This window comes from Ambystoma mexicanum, chromosome 4q (genome assembly GCF_040938575.1).
Source record: "Ambystoma mexicanum isolate Mex_15411 chromosome 4q, UKY_AmexF1_1, whole genome shotgun sequence".
Taxonomy (NCBI): domain Eukaryota; kingdom Metazoa; phylum Chordata; class Amphibia; order Caudata; family Ambystomatidae; genus Ambystoma; species Ambystoma mexicanum.
This window is the reverse complement of record NC_090928.1, coordinates 528,397,219-528,415,860: the sequence shown is the minus strand read 5'-3', so window position 1 is coordinate 528,415,860 and position 18,642 is coordinate 528,397,219. Positions and strand designations below refer to the sequence as shown.

Genomic DNA, 18,642 nt, shown 5'->3' with positions numbered 1-18,642 from the left:
GGTTGTGGGTGCGAGCCCCACGTTGGGCAAAAACAACTAAAATTTTAATGCTTTTTGACCAAAAAAATAGAAATTGAAAGTCTCTTTACAATATTTGCAATATTTTGATTGTTAACATGCAATATATGAATGCATGTCTGGATGATGTGTAATGGGGCAATACCACACCTTAATGTATTCACTTTAAAAGAAAAAGTATGTATCATCTTACTATAAAATAAAGTGGAGAAAACACAAATAAGACTTTTTTCCACACAGGTTTAATCGGCTATTTCCTGATATTCTTCAATGCGTTCTGATATTGACTGGTAATTGTGTTTGATACTTTCTTAGACTATTTCTGCCTCTGGCTGATGTGTATTTTCTTTCCAAACTCCACCAGAGCCTATGATTACACAGCATCCTATCTGTGGAAAACGGCAGTGCAGGGATAGGGAAGAAAACTATAGGTATCCAAAGGAGCACGGCTAGCTCAGTCGGTAGAGCATGAGACTCTTAATCTCAGGGTCGTGGGTTCGAGCCCCACGTTGGGCGAAAACAACTAAAATTGTAGGACTTTTTGACCAAAAAAATACATCCTATCTGTGGAAAACAGCAGTGCAGGGATAGGGAAGAAAACTATAGGCATCCAAAGGAGCCCGGCTAGCTCAGTCGGTAGAGCATGAGACTCTTAATCTCAGGGTCGTGGGTTTGAGCCCCACGTTGGGCGAAAACAACTAAAATTGTAGTGCTTTTTGACCAACAAAAATAGAAATTGAAAGTCTCTTTGCAATATTTTCATTGTTAACATGCAATATATGAATGCATGTCTGGATGATGTGTAATGGGGCAATACCATACCTTAATGTATTCACTGTAAAAGAAAAAGTATGCATCATCTTACTATAAAATAAAGTGGAGAAAACACAAATAAGACTTTTTTTCACACAGGTTTAATCGGCTATTTCCTGATATTCTTCAATGCGTTCTGATATTGACTGGTAATTGTGTTTGATACTTTCTTAGACTATTTCTGCCTCTGGCTGATGTGTATTTTCTTTCCAAACTCCACCAGAGCCTATGATTACACAGCATCCTATCTGTGGAAAGCGGCAGTGCAGGGATAGGGAAGAAAACTATAGGCATCCAAAGGAGCCCGGCTAGCTCAGTCGGTAGAGCATGAGACTCTTAATCTCAGGGTCATGGGTTTGAGCCCCACGTTGGGCGATAACAACTAAAATTGTAGTGCTTTTTGACCAAAAAAATAGAAATTGAAAGTCTCTTTGCAATATTTTCATTGTTAACATGCAATATATGAATGCATGTCTGGATGATGTGTAATGGGGCAATACCATACCTTAATGTATTCACTGTAAAAGAAAAAGTATGCATCATCTTACTATAAAATAAAGTGGAGAAAACACAAATAAGACTTTTTTTCACACAGGTTTAATCGGCTATTTCCTGATATTCTTCAATGCGTTCTGATATTGACTGGTAATTGTGTTTGATACTTTCTTAGACTATTTCTGCCTCTGGCTGATGTGTATTTTCTTTCCAAACTCCACCAGAGTACATCCTATCTGTGGAAAACGGCAGTGCAGGGATAGGGAAGAAAACTATAAGCATCCAAAGAAGCCCGGCTAGCTCAGTCGGTAGAGCATGAGACTCTTAATCTCAGGGTCGTGGGTTCGAGCCCCACGTTGGGCGAAAACAACTAAAATTTTAGTGCTTTTTGACCAAAAAAATAGAAATTGAAAGTCTCTTTACAATATTTGCAATATTTTCATTGTTAACATGCAATATATGAATGCATGTCTGGATGATGTGTAATGGGGCAATACCACACCTTAATGTATTCACTGTAAAAGAAAAAGTATGTATCATCTTACTATAAAATAAAGTGGAGAAAACACAAATAGGACTTTTTTCCACACAGGTTTAATCGGCTATTTCCTGATATTCTTCAATGCGTTCTGATATTGACTGGTAATTGTGTTTGATACTTTCTTAGACTATTTCTGCCTCTGGCTGATGTGTATTTTCTTTCCAAACTCCACCAGAGCCTATGATTACACAGCATCCTATCTGTGGAAAACGGCAGTGCAGGGATAGGGAAGAAAACTATAGGCATCCAAAGGAGCCCGGCTAGCTCAGTTGGTAGAGCATGATACTCTTAATCTCAGGGTCGTGGGTTCGAGCCCACGTTGGGCGAACACAACTAAAATTGTAATGCTTTTTGACCAAAAAAATACATCCTATCTGTGGAAAACCGCAGTGCAGGGATAGGGAAGAAAACTATAAGCATCCAAAGGAGCCTGGCTAGCTCAGTCGGTAGAGCATGAGACTCTTAATCTCAGGGTCGTGGGTTCGAGCCCCACGTTGGGTGAAAGCAACTAAAATTTTAGTGCTTTTTGACCAAAAAAATAGAAATTGAAAGTCTCTTTACAATATTTGCAATATTTTCATTGTTAACATGCAATATATGAATGCATGTCTGGATGATGTGTAATGGGGCAATACCACACCTTAATGTATTCACTGTAAAAGAATAAGTATGTATCATCTTACTATAAAATAAAGTGGAGAAAACACAAATAAGACTTTTTTCCACACAGGTTTAATCGGCTATTTCCTGATATTCTTCAATGCGTTCTGATATTGACTGGTAATTGTGTTTGATACTTTCTTAGACTATTTCTGCCTCTGGCTGATGTGTATTTTCTTTCCAAACTCCACCAGAGCCTATGATTACACAGCATCCTATCTGTGGAAAGCGGCAGTGCAGGGATAGGGAAGAAAACTATAGGCATCCAAAGGAGCCCGGCTAGCTCAGTCGGTAGAGCATGAGACTCTTAATCTCAGGGTCGTGGGTGCGAGCCCCACGTTGGGCGAAAACAACTAAAATTTTAATGCTTTTTGACCAAAAAAATAGAAATTGAAAGTCTCTTTACAATATTTGCAAAATTTTGATTGTTAACATGCAATATATGAATGCATGTCTGGATGATGTGTAATGGGGCAATACCACACCTTAATGTATTCACTGTAAAAGAAAAAGTATGTATCATCTTACTATAAAATAAAGTGGAGAAAACACAAATAAGACTTTTTTCCACACAGGTTTAATCGGCTATTTCCTGATATTCTTCAATGCGTTCTGATATTGACTGGTAATTGTGTTTGATACTTTCTTAGACTATTTCTGCCTCTGGCTGATGTGTATTTTCTTTCCAAACTCCACCAGAGCCTATGATTACACAGCATCCTATCTGTGGAAAACGGCAGTGCAGGGATAGGGAAGAAAACTATAGGCATCCAAAGGAGCCCGGCTAGCTCAGTCGGTAGAGCATGATACTCTTAATCTCAGGGTCGTGGGTTCGAGCCCACGTTGGGCGAACACAACTAAAATTGTAATGCTTTTTGACCAAAAAAATACATCCTATCTGTGGAAAACGGCAGTGCAGGGATAGGGAAGAAAACTATAGGAATCCAAAGGAGCCTGGCTAGCTCAGTCGGTAGAGCATGAGACTCTTAATCTCACTGTCGTGGGTTCGAGCCCCACGTTGGGTGAAAGCAACTAAAATTGTAGTGCTTTTTGACCAAAAAAATAGAAATTGAAAGTCTCTTTGCAATATTTTCATTGTTAACATGCAATATATGAATGCATGTCTGGATGATGTGTAATGGGGCAATACCATACCTTAATGTATTCACTGTAAAAGAAAAAGTATGCATCATCTTACTATAAAATAAAGTGGAGAAAACACAAATAAGACTTTTTTTCACACAGGTTTAATCGGCTATTTCCTGATATTCTTCAATGCGTTCTGATATTGACTGGTAATTGTGTTTGATACTTTCTTAGACTATTTCTGCCTCTGGCTGATGTGTATTTTCTTTCCAAACTCCACCAGAGTACATCCTATCTGTGGAAAACGGCAGTGCAGGGATAGGGAAGAAAACTATAAGCATCCAAAGAAGCCCGGCTAGCTCAGTCGGTAGAGCATGAGACTCTTAATCTCAGGGTCGTGGGTTCGAGCCCCATGTTGGGCGAAAACAACTAAAATTTTAGTGCTTTTTGACCAAAAAAATAGAAATTGAAAGTCTCTTTACAATATTTGCAATATTTTCATTGTTAACATGCAATATATGAATGCATGTCTGGATGATGTGTAATGGGGCAATACCACACCTTAATGTATTCACTGTAAAAGAAAAAGTATGTATCATCTTACTATAAAATAAAGTGGAGAAAACACAAATAGGACTTTTTTCCACACAGGTTTAATCGGCTATTTCCTGATATTCTTCAATGCGTTCTGATATTGACTGGTAATTGTGTTTGATACTTTCTTAGACTATTTCTGCCTCTGGCTGATGTGTATTTTCTTTCCAAACTCCACCAGAGCCTATGATTACACAGCATCCTATCTGTGGAAAACGGCAGTGCAGGGATAGGGAAGAAAACTATAGGCATCCAAAGGAGCCCGGCTAGCTCAGTTGGTAGAGCATGATACTCTTAATCTCAGGGTCGTGGGTTCGAGCCCACGTTGGGCGAACACAACTAAAATTGTAATGCTTTTTGACCAAAAAAATACATCCTATCTGTGGAAAACCGCAGTGCAGGGATAGGGAAGAAAACTATAAGCATCCAAAGGAGCCTGGCTAGCTCAGTCGGTAGAGCATGAGACTCTTAATCTCAGGGTCGTGGGTTCGAGCCCCACGTTGGGTGAAAGCAACTAAAATTTTAGTGCTTTTTGACCAAAAAAATAGAAATTGAAAGTCTCTTTACAATATTTGCAATATTTTCATTGTTAACATGCAATATATGAATGCATGTCTGGATGATGTGTAATGGGGCAATACCACACCTTAATGTATTCACTGTAAAAGAATAAGTATGTATCATCTTACTATAAAATAAAGTGGAGAAAACACAAATAAGACTTTTTTCCACACAGGTTTAATCGGCTATTTCCTGATATTCTTCAATGCGTTCTGATATTGACTGGTAATTGTGTTTGATACTTTCTTAGACTATTTCTGCCTCTGGCTGATGTGTATTTTCTTTCCAAACTCCACCAGAGCCTATGATTACACAGCATCCTATCTGTGGAAAGCGGCAGTGCAGGGATAGGGAAGAAAACTATAGGCATCCAAAGGAGCCCGGCTAGCTCAGTCGGTAGAGCATGAGACTCTTAATCTCAGGGTCGTGGGTGCGAGCCCCACGTTGGGCGAAAACAACTAAAATTTTAATGCTTTTTGACCAAAAAAATAGAAATTGAAAGTCTCTTTACAATATTTGCAATATTTTGATTGTTAACATGCAATATATGAATGCATGTCTGGATGATGTGTAATGGGGCAATACCACACCTTAATGTATTCACTGTAAAAGAAAAAGTATGTATCATCTTACTATAAAATAAAGTGGAGAAAACACAAATAAGACTTTTTTCCACACAGGTTTAATCGGCTATTTCCTGATATTCTTCAATGCGTTCTGATATTGACTGGTAATTGTGTTTGATACTTTCTTAGACTATTTCTGCCTCTGGCTGATGTGTATTTTCTTTCCAAACTCCACCAGAGCCTATGATTACACAGCATCCTATCTGTGGAAAACGGCAGTGCAGGGATAGGGAAGAAAACTATAGGCATCCAAAGGAGCCCGGCTAGCTCAGTCGGTAGAGCATGATACTCTTAATCTCAGGGTCGTGGGTTCGAGCCCACGTTGGGCGAACACAACTAAAATTGTAATGCTTTTTGACCAAAAAAATACATCCTATCTGTGGAAAACGGCAGTGCAGGGATAGGGAAGAAAACTATAGGAATCCAAAGGAGCCTGGCTAGCTCAGTCGGTAGAGCATGAGACTCTTAATCTCACTGTCGTGGGTTCGAGCCCCACGTTGGGTGAAAGCAACTAAAATTTTAGTACTTTTTGACCAAAAAAATAGAAATTGAAAGTCTCTTTACAATATTTGCAATATTTTCATTGTTAACATGCAATATATGAATGCATGTCTGGATGATGTGTAATGGGGCAATACCACACCTTAATGTATTCACTGTAAAAGAAAAAGTATGTATCATCTTACTATAAAATAAAGTGGAGAAAACACAAATAAGACTTTTTTCCACACAGGTTTAATCGGCTATTTCCTGATATTCTTCAATGCGTTCTGATATTGACTGGTAATTGTGTTTGATACTTTCTTAGACTATTTCTGCCTCTGGCTGATGTGTATTTTCTTTCCAAACTCCACCAGAGCCTATGATTACACAGCATCCTATCTGTGGAAAGCGGCAGTGCAGGGATAGGGAAGAAAACTATAGGCATCCAAAGGAGCCCGGCTAGCTCAGTCGGTAGAGCATGAGACTCTTAATCTCAGGGTCGTGGGTTTGAGCCCCACGTTGGGTGAAAACAACTAAAAAAGGAAGTGCTTTTTGACCAAAAAAATAGAAATTGAAAGTCTCTTTGCAATATTTTCATTGTTAACATGCAATATATGAATGCATGTCTGGATGATGTGTAATGGGGCAATACCACACCTTAATGTATTCACTGTAAAAGAAAAAGTATGTATCATCTTACTATAAAATAAAGTGGAGAAAACACAAATAGGACTTTTTCCACACAGGTTTAATCGGCTATTTCCTGATATTCTTCAATGCGTTCTGATATTGACTGGTAATTGTGTTTGATACTTTCTTAGACTATTTCTGCCTCTGGCTGATGTGTATTTTCTTTCCAAACTCCACCAGAGCCTATGATTACACAGCATCCTATCTGTGGAAAACGGCAGTGCAGGGATAGGGAAGAAAACTATAGGCAGCCAAAGGAGCCCGGCTAGCTCAGTCGGTAGAGCATGATACTCTTAATCTCAGGGTCGTGGGTTCGAGCCCACGTTGGGCGAACACAACTAAAATTGTAATGCTTTTTGACCAAAAAAATACATCCTATCTGTGGAAAATGGCAGTGCAGGGATAGGGAAGAAAACTATAGGCATCCAAAGGAGCCTGGCTAGCTCAGTCGGTAGAGCATGAGACTCTTAATCTCAGGGTCGTGGGTTCGAGCCCCACGTTGGGTGAAAACAACTAAAATTATAGTGCTTTTTGACCAAAAAAATACATCCTATCTGTGGAAAACGGCAGTGCAGGGATAGGGAAGAAAACTATAGGCATCCAAAGGAGCCCGGCTAGCTCAGTCGGTAGAGCATGAGACTCTTAATCTCAGGGTCGTGGGTGCGAGCCCCACGTTGGGCGAAAACAACTAAAATTTTAATGCTTTTTGACCAAAAAAATAGAAATTGAAAGTCTCTTTACAATATTTGCAATATTTTGATTGTTAACATGCAATATATGAATGCATGTCTGGATGATGTGTAATGGGGCAATACCACACCTTAATGTATTCACTGTAAAAGAAAAAGTATGTATCATCTTACTATAAAATAAAGTGGAGAAAACACAAATAAGACTTTTTTCCACACATGTTTAATCGGCTATTTCCTGATATTCTTCAATGCGTTCTGATATTGACTGGTAATTGTGTTTGATACTTTCTTAGACTATTTATGCCTCTGGCTGATGTGTATTTTCTTTCCAAACTCCACCAGAGCCTATGATTACACAGCATCCTATCTGTGGAAAACGGCAGTGCAGGGATAGGGAAGAAAACTATAGGTATCCAAAGGAGCCCGGCTAGCTCAGTCGGTAGAGCATGAGACTCTTAATCTCAGGGTCGTGGGTTCGAGCCCCACGTTGGGCGAAAACAACTAAAATTGTAGGACTTTTTGACCAAAAAAATACATCCTATCTGTGGAAAACGGCAGTGCAGGGATAGGGAAGAAAACTATAGGCATCCAAAGGAGCCCGGCTAGCTCAGTTGGTAGAGCATGAGACTCTTAATCTCAGGGTCGTGGGTTTGAGCCCCACGTTGGGCGAAAACAACTAAAATTTTAGTGCTTTTTGACCAAAAAAATAGAAATTGAAAGTCTCTTTACAATATTTGCAATATTTTCATTGTTAACATGCAATATATGAATGCATGTCTGGATGATGTGTAATGGGGCAATACCACACCTTAATGTATTCACTGTAAAAGAAAAAGTATGTATCATCTTACTATAAAATAAAGTGGAGAAAACACAAATAAGACCTTTTTCCACACATGTTTAATCGGCTATTTCCTGATATTCTTCAATGCGTTCTGATATTGACTGGTAATTGTGTTTGATACTTTCTTAGACTATTTCTGCCTCTGGCTGATGTGTATTTTCTTTCCAAACTCCACCAGAGCCTATGATTACACAGCATCCTATCTGTGGAAAGCGGCAGTGCAGGGATAGGGAAGAAAACTATAGGCATCCAAAGGAGCCCGGCTAGCTCAGTCGGTAGAGCATGAGACTCTTAATCTCAGGGTCGTGGGTTTGAGCCCCACGTTGGGCGAAAACAGCTAAAATTGTAGTGCTTTTTGACCAAAAAAATAGAAATTGAAAGTCTCTTTGCAACATTTTCATTGTTAACATGCAATATATGAATGCATGTCTGGATGATGTGCAATGGGGCAATACCATACCTTAATGTATTCACTGTAAAAGAAAAAGTATGCATCATCTTACTATAAAATAAAGTGGAGAAAACACAAATAAGACTTTTTTCCACACAGGTTTAATCGGCTATTTCCTGATATTCTTCAATGCGTTCTGATATTGACTGGTAATTGTGTTTGATACTTTCTTAGACTATTTCTGCCTCTGGCTGATGTGTATTTTCTTTCCAAACTCCACCAGAGTACATCCTATCTGTGGAAAACGGCAGTGCAGGGATAGGGAAGAAAACTATAAGCATCCAAAGAAGCCCGGCTAGCTCAGTCGGTAGAGCATGAGACTCTTAATCTCAGGGTCGTGGGTTCGAGCCCCACGTTGGGCGAAAACAACTAAAATTTTAGTGCTTTTTGACCAAAAAAATAGAAATTGAAAGTCTCTTTACAATATTTGCAATATTTTCATTGTTAACATGCAATATATGAATGCATGTCTGGATGATGTGTAATGGGGCAATACCACACCTTAATGTATTCACTGTAAAAGAAAAAGTATGTATCATCTTACTATAAAATAAAGTGGAGAAAACACAAATAAGACCTTTTTCCACACATGTTTAATCGGCTATTTCCTGATATTCTTCAATGCGTTCTGATATTGACTGGTAATTGTGTTTGATACTTTCTTAGACTATTTCTGCCTCTGGCTGATGTGTATTTTCTTTCCAAACTCCACCAGAGCCTATGATTACACAGCATCCTATCTGTGGAAAGCGGCAGTGCAGGGATAGGGAAGAAAACTATAGGCATCCAAAGGAGCCCGGCTAGCTCAGTCGGTAGAGCATGAGACTCTTAATCTCAGGGTCGTGGGTTTGAGCCCCACGTTGGGCGAAAACAGCTAAAATTGTAGTGCTTTTTGACCAAAAAAATAGAAATTGAAAGTCTCTTTGCAACATTTTCATTGTTAACATGCAATATATGAATGCATGTCTGGATGATGTGCAATGGGGCAATACCATACCTTAATGTATTCACTGTAAAAGAAAAAGTATGCATCATCTTACTATAAAATAAAGTGGAGAAAACACAAATAAGACTTTTTTTCCACACAGGTTTAATCGGCTATTTCCTGATATTCTTCAATGCGTTCTGATATTGACTGGTAATTGTGTTTGATACTTTCTTAGACTATTTCTGCCTCTGGCTGATGTGTATTTTCTTTCCAAACTCCACCAGAGTACATCCTATCTGTGGAAAACGGCAGTGCAGGGATAGGGAAGAAAACTATAAGCATCCAAAGAAGCCCGGCTAGCTCAGTCGGTAGAGCATGAGACTCTTAATCTCAGGGTCGTGGGTTCGAGCCCCACGTTGGGCGAAAACAACTAAAATTTTAGTGCTTTTTGACCAAAAAAATAGAAATTGAAAGTCTCTTTACAATATTTGCAATATTTTGATTGTTAACATGCAATATATGAATGCATGTCTGGATGATGTGTAATGGGGCAATACCACACCTTAATGTATTCACTGTAAAAGAAAAAGTATGTATCATCTTACTATAAAATAAAGTGGAGAAAACACAAATAAGACTTTTTTCCACACATGTTTAATCGGCTATTTCCTGATATTCTTCAATGCGTTCTGATATTGACTGGTAATTGTGTTTGATACTTTCTTAGACTATTTATGCCTCTGGCTGATGTGTATTTTCTTTCCAAACTCCACCAGAGCCTATGATTACACAGCATCCTATCTGTGGAAAACGGCAGTGCAGGGATAGGGAAGAAAACTATAGGTATCCAAAGGAGCCCGGCTAGCTCAGTCGGTAGAGCATGAGACTCTTAATCTCAGGGTCGTGGGTTCGAGCCCCACGTTGGGCGAAAACAACTAAAATTGTAGGACTTTTTGACCAAAAAAATACATCCTATCTGTGGAAAACGGCAGTGCAGGGATAGGGAAGAAAACTATAGGCATCCAAAGGAGCCCGGCTAGCTCAGTTGGTAGAGCATGAGACTCTTAATCTCAGGGTCGTGGGTTTGAGCCCCACGTTGGGCGAAAACAACTAAAATTTTAGTGCTTTTTGACCAAAAAAATAGAAATTGAAAGTCTCTTTACAATATTTGCAATATTTTCATTGTTAACATGCAATATATGAATGCATGTCTGGATGATGTGTAATGGGGCAATACCACACCTTAATGTATTCACTGTAAAAGAAAAAGTATGTATCATCTTACTATAAAATAAAGTGGAGAAAACACAAATAAGACCTTTTTCCACACATGTTTAATCGGCTATTTCCTGATATTCTTCAATGCGTTCTGATATTGACTGGTAATTGTGTTTGATACTTTCTTAGACTATTTCTGCCTCTGGCTGATGTGTATTTTCTTTCCAAACTCCACCAGAGCCTATGATTACACAGCATCCTATCTGTGGAAAGCGGCAGTGCAGGGATAGGGAAGAAAACTATAGGCATCCAAAGGAGCCCGGCTAGCTCAGTCGGTAGAGCATGAGACTCTTAATCTCAGGGTCGTGGGTTTGAGCCCCACGTTGGGCGAAAACAGCTAAAATTGTAGTGCTTTTTGACCAAAAAAATAGAAATTGAAAGTCTCTTTGCAACATTTTCATTGTTAACATGCAATATATGAATGCATGTCTGGATGATGTGCAATGGGGCAATACCATACCTTAATGTATTCACTGTAAAAGAAAAAGTATGCATCATCTTACTATAAAATAAAGTGGAGAAAACACAAATAAGACTTTTTTCCACACAGGTTTAATCGGCTATTTCCTGATATTCTTCAATGCGTTCTGATATTGACTGGTAATTGTGTTTGATACTTTCTTAGACTATTTCTGCCTCTGGCTGATGTGTATTTTCTTTCCAAACTCCACCAGAGTACATCCTATCTGTGGAAAACGGCAGTGCAGGGATAGGGAAGAAAACTATAAGCATCCAAAGAAGCCCGGCTAGCTCAGTCGGTAGAGCATGAGACTCTTAATCTCAGGGTCGTGGGTTCGAGCCCCACGTTGGGCGAAAACAACTAAAATTTTAGTGCTTTTTGACCAAAAAAATAGAAATTGAAAGTCTCTTTACAATATTTGCAATATTTTCATTGTTAACATGCAATATATGAATGCATGTCTGGATGATGTGTAATGGGGCAATACCACACCTTAATGTATTCACTGTAAAAGAAAAAGTATGTATCATCTTACTATAAAATAAAGTGGAGAAAACACAAATAAGACCTTTTTCCACACATGTTTAATCGGCTATTTCCTGATATTCTTCAATGCGTTCTGATATTGACTGGTAATTGTGTTTGATACTTTCTTAGACTATTTCTGCCTCTGGCTGATGTGTATTTTCTTTCCAAACTCCACCAGAGCCTATGATTACACAGCATCCTATCTGTGGAAAGCGGCAGTGCAGGGATAGGGAAGAAAACTATAGGCATCCAAAGGAGCCCGGCTAGCTCAGTCGGTAGAGCATGAGACTCTTAATCTCAGGGTCGTGGGTTTGAGCCCCACGTTGGGCGAAAACAGCTAAAATTGTAGTGCTTTTTGACCAAAAAAATAGAAATTGAAAGTCTCTTTGCAACATTTTCATTGTTAACATGCAATATATGAATGCATGTCTGGATGATGTGCAATGGGGCAATACCATACCTTAATGTATTCACTGTAAAAGAAAAAGTATGCATCATCTTACTATAAAATAAAGTGGAGAAAACACAAATAAGACTTTTTTCCACACAGGTTTAATCGGCTATTTCCTGATATTCTTCAATGCGTTCTGATATTGACTGGTAATTGTGTTTGATACTTTCTTAGACTATTTCTGCCTCTGGCTGATGTGTATTTTCTTTCCAAACTCCACCAGAGTACATCCTATCTGTGGAAAACGGCAGTGCAGGGATAGGGAAGAAAACTATAAGCATCCAAAGAAGCCCGGCTAGCTCAGTCGGTAGAGCATGAGACTCTTAATCTCAGGGTCGTGGGTTCGAGCCCCACGTTGGGCGAAAACTACTAAAATTTTAGTGCTTTTTGACCAAAAAAATAGAAATTGAAAGTCTCTTTACAATATTTGCAATATTTTCATTGTTAACATGCAATATATGAATGCATGTCTGGATGATGTGTAATGGGGCAATACCACACCTTAATGTATTCACTGTAAAAGAAAAAGTATGTATCATCTTACTATAAAATAAAGTGGAGAAAACACAAATAGGACTTTTTTCCACACAGGTTTAATCGGCTATTTCCTGATATTCTTCAATGCGTTCTGATATTGACTGGTAATTGTGTTTGATACTTTCTTAGACTATTTCTGCCTCTGGCTGATGTGTATTTTCTTTCCAAACTCCACCAGAGCCTATGATTACACAGCATCCTATCTGTGGAAAACGGCAGTGCAGGGATAGGGAAGAAAACTATAGGCATCCAAAGGAGCCCGGCTAGCTCAGTCGGTAGAGCATGATACTCTTAATCTCAGGGTCGTGGGTTCGAGCCCACGTTGGGCGAACACAACTAAAATTGTAATGCTTTTTGACCAAAAAAATACATCCTATCTGTGGAAAACGGCAGTGCAGGGATAGGGAAGAAAACTATAGGCATCCTAAGGAGCCTGGCTAGCTCAGTCGGTAGAGCATGAGACTCTTAATCTCAGGATCGTGGGTTCGAGCCCCACGTTGGGTGAAAACAACTAAAATTATAGTGCTTTTTGACCAAAAAAATACATCCTATCTGTGGAAAACGGCAGTGCAGGGATAGGGAAGAAAACTATAGGCATCCAAAGGAGCCTGGCTAGCTCAGTCGGTAGAGCATGAGACTCTTAATCTCAGGGTCGTGGCTTTGAGCCCCACGTTGGGCGAAAACAACTAAAATTTTAGTGCTTTTTGACCAAAAAAATAGAAATTGAAAGTCTCTTTACAATATTTGCAATATTTTGATTGTTAACATGCAATTTATGAATGCATGTCTGGATGATGTGTAATGGGGCAATACCACACCTTAATGTATTCACTGTAAAAGAAAAAGTATGTATCATCTTACTATAAAATAAAGTGGAGAAAACACAAATAAGACTTTTTTCCACACAGGTTTAATCGGCTATTTCCTGATATTCTTCAATGCGTTCTGATATTGACTGGTAATTGTGTTTGATACTTTCTTAGACTATTTCTGCCTCTGGCTGATGTGTATTTTCTTTCCAAACTCCACCAGAGCCTATGATTACACAGCATCCTATCTGTGGAAAGCGGCAGTGCAGGGATAGGGAAGAAAACTATAGGCATCCAAAGGAGCCCGGCTAGCTCAGTCGGTAGAGCATGAGACTCTTAATCTCAGGGTCATGGGTTTGAGCCCCACGTTGGGCGATAACAACTAAAATTGTAGTGCTTTTTGACCAAAAAAATAGAAATTGAAAGTCTCTTTGCAATATTTTCATTGTTAACATGCAATATATGAATGCATGTCTGGATGATGTGTAATGGGGCAATACCATACCTTAATGTATTCACTGTAAAAGAAAAAGTATGCATCATCTTACTATAAAATAAAGTGGAGAAAACACAAATAAGACTTTTTTTCACACAGGTTTAATCGGCTATTTCCTGATATTCTTCAATGCGTTCTGATATTGACTGGTAATTGTGTTTGATACTTTCTTAGACTATTTCTGCCTCTGGCTGATGTGTATTTTCTTTCCAAACTCCACCAGAGCCTATGATTATACAGCATCCTATCTGTGGAAAGCGGCAGTGCAGGGATAGGGAAGAAAACTATAGGCATCCAAAGGAGCCCGGCTAGCTCAGTCGGTAGAGCATGAGACTCTTAATCTCAGGGACATGGGTTTGAGCCCCACGTTGGGCGATAACAACTAAAATTGTAGTGCTTTTTGACCAAAAAAATAGAAATTGAAAGTCTCTTTGCAATATTTTCATTGTTAACATGCAATATATGAATGCATGTCTGGATGATGTGTAATGGGGCAATACCATACCTTAATGTATTCACTGTAAAAGAAAAAGTATGCATCATCTTACTATAAAATAAAGTGGAGAAAACACAAATAAGACTTTTTTTCACACAGGTTTAATCGGCTATTTCCTGATATTCTTCAATGCGTTCTGATATTGACTGGTAATTGTGTTTGATACTTTCTTAGACTATTTCTGCCTCTGGCTGATGTGTATTTTCTTTCCAAACTCCACCAGAGTACATCCTATCTGTGGAAAACGGCAGTGCAGGGATAGGGAAGAAAACTATAAGCATCCAAAGAAGCCCGGCTAGCTCAGTCGGTAGAGCATGAGACTCTTAATCTCAGGGTCGTGGGTTTGAGCCCCACGTTGGGCGATAACAACTAAAATTGTAGTGCTTTTTGACCAAAAAAATAGAAATTGAAAGTCTCTTTGCAATATTTTCATTGTTAACATGCAATATATGAATGCATGTCTGGATGATGTGTAATGGGGCAATACCATACCTTAATGTATTCACTGTAAAAGAAAAAGTATGTATCATCTTACTATAAAATAAAGTGGAGAAAACACAAATAGGACTTTTTTCCACACAGGTTTAATCGGCTATTTCCTGATATTCTTCAATGCGTTCTGATATTGACTGGTAATTGTGTTTGATACTTTCTTAGACTATTTCTGCCTCTGGCTGATGTGTATTTTCTTTCCAAACTCCACCAGAGCCTATGATTACACAGCATCCTATCTGTGGAAAACGGCAGTGCAGGGATAGGGAAGAAAACTATAGGCATTCAAAGGAGCCCGGCTAGCTCAGTCGGTAGAGCATGATACTCTTAATCTCAGGGTCGTGGGTTCGAGCCCACGTTGGGCGAACACAACTAAAATTGTAATGCTTTTTGACCAAAAATATTCATCCTATCTGTGGAAAACGGCAGTGCAGGTATAGGGAAGAAAACTATAGGCATCCAAAGGAGCCTGGCTAGCTCAGTTGGTAGAGCATGAGACTCTTAATCTCAGGGTCGTGGGTTCGAGCCCCACGTTGGGTGAAAACAACTAAAATTTTAGTGCTTTTTGACCAAAAAAATAGAAATTGAAAGTCTCTTTACAATATTTGCAATATTTTCATTGTTAACATGCAATATATGAATGCATGTCTGGATGATGTGTAATGGGGCAATACCATACCTTAATGTATTCACTGTAAAAGAAAAAGTATGCATCATCTTACTATAAAATAAAGTGGAGAAAACACAAATAAGACTTTTTTTCACACAGGTTTAATCGGCTATTTCCTGATATTCTTCAATGCGTTCTGATATTGACTGGTAATTGTGTTTGATACTTTCTTAGACTATTTCTGCCTCTGGCTGATGTGTATTTTCTTTCCAAACTCCACCAGAGTACATCCTATCTGTGGAAAACGGCAGTGCAGGGATAGGGAAGAAAACTATAAGCATCCAAAGAAGCCCGGCTAGCTCAGTCGGTAGAGCATGAGACTCTTAATCTCAGGGTCGTGGGTTCGAGCCCCACGTTGGGCGAAAACAACTAAAATTTTAGTGCTTTTTGACCAAAAAAATAGAAATTGAAAGTCTCTTTACAATATTTGCAATATTTTCATTGTTAACATGCAATATATGAATGCATGTCTGGATGATGTGTAATGGGGCAATACCACACCTTAATGTATTCACTGTAAAAGAAAAAGTATGTATCATCTTACTATAAAATAAAGTGGAGAAAACACAAATAGGACTTTTTTCCACACAGGTTTAATCGGCTATTTCCTGATATTCTTCAATGCGTTCTGATATTGACTGGTAATTGTGTTTGATACTTTCTTAGACTATTTCTGCCTCTGGCTGATGTGTATTTTCTTTCCAAACTCCACCAGAGCCTATGATTACACAGCATCCTATCTGTGGAAAACGGCAGTGCAGGGATAGGGAAGAAAACTATAGGCATCCAAAGGAGCCCGGCTAGCTCAGTTGGTAGAGCATGATACTCTTAATCTCAGGGTCGTGGGTTCGAGCCCACGTTGGGCGAACACAACTAAAATTGTAATGCTTTTTGACCAAAAAAATACATCCTATCTGTGGAAAACCGCAGTGCAGGGATAGGGAAGAAAACTATAAGCATCCAAAGGAGCCTGGCTAGCTCAGTCGGTAGAGCATGAGACTCTTAATCTCAGGGTCGTGGGTTCGAGCCCCACGTTGGGTGAAAGCAGCTAAAATTTTAGTGCTTTTTGACCAAAAAAATAGAAATTGAAAGTCTCTTTACAATATTTGCAATATTTTCATTGTTAACATGCAATATATGAATGCATGTCTGGATGATGTGTAATGGGGCAATACCACACCTTAATGTATTCACTGTAAAAGAATAAGTATGTATCATCTTACTATAAAATAAAGTGGAGAAAACACAAATAAGACTTTTTTCCACACAGGTTTAATCGGCTATTTCCTGATATTCTTCAATGCGTTCTGATATTGACTGGTAATTGTGTTTGATACTTTCTTAGACTATTTCTGCCTCTGGCTGATGTGTATTTTCTTTCCAAACTCCACCAGAGCCTATGATTACACAGCATCCTATCTGTGGAAAGCGGCAGTGCAGGGATAGGGAAGAAAACTATAGGCATCCAAAGGAGCCCGGCTAGCTCAGTCGGTAGAGCATGAGACTCTTAATCTCAGGGTCGTGGGTGCGAGCCCCACGTTGGGCGAAAACAACTAAAATTTTAATGCTTTTTGACCAAAAAAATAGAAATTGAAAGTCTCTTTACAATATTTGCAATATTTTGATTGTTAACATGCAATATATGAATGCATGTCTGGATGATGTGTAATGGGGCAATACCACACCTTAATGTATTCACTGTAAAAGAAAAAGTATGTATCATCTTACTATAAAATAAAGTGGAGAAAACACAAATAAGACTTTTTTCCACACAGGTTTAATCGGCTATTTCCTGATATTCTTCAATGCGTTCTGATATTGACTGGTAATTGTGTTTGATACTTTCTTAGACTATTTCTGCCTCTGGCTGATGTGTATTTTCTTTCCAAACTCCACCAGAGCCTATGATTACACAGCATCCTATCTGTGGAAAACGGCAGTGCAGGGATAGGGAAGAAAACTATAGGCATCCAAAGGAGCCTGGCTAGCTCAGTCGGTAGAGCATGAGACTCTTAATCTCAGGGTCGTGGCTTTGAGCCCCATGTTGGGCGAAAACAACTAAAATTTTAGTGCTTTTTGACCAAAAAAATAGAAATTGAAAGTCTCTTTACAATATTTGCAATATTTTGATTGTTAACATGCAATTTATGAATGCATGTCTGGATGATGTGTAATGGGGCAATACCACACCTTAATGTATTCACTGTAAAAGAAAAAGTATGTATCATCTTACTATAAAATAAAGTGGAGAAAACACAAATAAGACTTTTTTCCACACAGGTTTAATCGGCTATTTCCTGATATTCTTCAATGCGTTCTGATATTGACTGGTAATTGTGTTTGATACTTTCTTAGACTATTTCTGCCTCTGGCTGATGTGTATTTTCTTTCCAAACTCCACCAGAGCCTATGATTACACAGCATCCTATCTGTGGAAAGCGGCAGTGCAGGGATAGGGAAGAAAACTATAGGCATCCAAAGGAGCCCGGCTAGCTCAGTCGGTAGAGCATGAGACTCTTAATCTCAGGGTCATGGGTTTGAGCCCCACGTTGGGCGATAACAACTAAAATTGTAGTGCTTTTTGACCAAAAAAATAGAAATTGAAAGTCTCTTTGCAATATTTTCATTGTTAACATGCAATATATGAATGCATGTCTGGATGATGTGTAATGGGGCAATACCATACCTTAATGTATTCACTGTAAAAGAAAAAGTATGCATCATCTTACTATAAAATAAAGTGGAGAAAACACAAATAAGACTTTTTTTCACACAGGTTTAATCGGCTATTTCCTGATATTCTTCAATGCGTTCTGATATTGACTGGTAATTGTGTTTGATACTTTCTTAGACTATTTCTGCCTCTGGCTGATGTGTATTTTCTTTCCAAACTCCACCAGAGCCTATGATTATACAGCATCCTATCTGTGGAAAGCGGCAGTG

The 18,642-nt window shown here is 38.7% G+C and overlaps 8 non-coding genes across 8 annotated transcripts; all 8 read left to right on the top strand.

The window, feature by feature from the left end:
• Positions 1-1,616: 1,616 nt before the first annotated feature.
• TRNAK-CUU (transfer RNA lysine (anticodon CUU)) lies at positions 1,617-1,689 on the top strand. Its single transcript has one exon. It is a non-coding gene; the product is annotated as a tRNA-Lys (tRNA).
• Positions 1,690-7,680: 5,991 nt separating this feature from the next.
• On the top strand, positions 7,681-7,753 carry TRNAK-CUU (transfer RNA lysine (anticodon CUU)). Its single transcript has one exon. It is a non-coding gene; the product is annotated as a tRNA-Lys (tRNA).
• A 1,090-nt stretch (positions 7,754-8,843) lies between these two features.
• On the top strand, positions 8,844-8,916 carry TRNAK-CUU (transfer RNA lysine (anticodon CUU)). Its single transcript has one exon. It is a non-coding gene; the product is annotated as a tRNA-Lys (tRNA).
• Positions 8,917-9,832: 916 nt separating this feature from the next.
• Positions 9,833-9,905, top strand: TRNAK-CUU (transfer RNA lysine (anticodon CUU)). The gene has a single exon. It is a non-coding gene; the product is annotated as a tRNA-Lys (tRNA).
• A 432-nt stretch (positions 9,906-10,337) lies between these two features.
• TRNAK-CUU (transfer RNA lysine (anticodon CUU)) lies at positions 10,338-10,410 on the top strand. Its single transcript has one exon. It is a non-coding gene; the product is annotated as a tRNA-Lys (tRNA).
• A 1,090-nt stretch (positions 10,411-11,500) lies between these two features.
• TRNAK-CUU (transfer RNA lysine (anticodon CUU)) lies at positions 11,501-11,573 on the top strand. The gene has a single exon. It is a non-coding gene; the product is annotated as a tRNA-Lys (tRNA).
• A 915-nt stretch (positions 11,574-12,488) lies between these two features.
• On the top strand, positions 12,489-12,561 carry TRNAK-CUU (transfer RNA lysine (anticodon CUU)). The gene has a single exon. It is a non-coding gene; the product is annotated as a tRNA-Lys (tRNA).
• A 3,427-nt stretch (positions 12,562-15,988) lies between these two features.
• On the top strand, positions 15,989-16,061 carry TRNAK-CUU (transfer RNA lysine (anticodon CUU)). The gene has a single exon. It is a non-coding gene; the product is annotated as a tRNA-Lys (tRNA).
• The last annotated feature ends 2,581 nt before the right edge of the window (positions 16,062-18,642 follow it).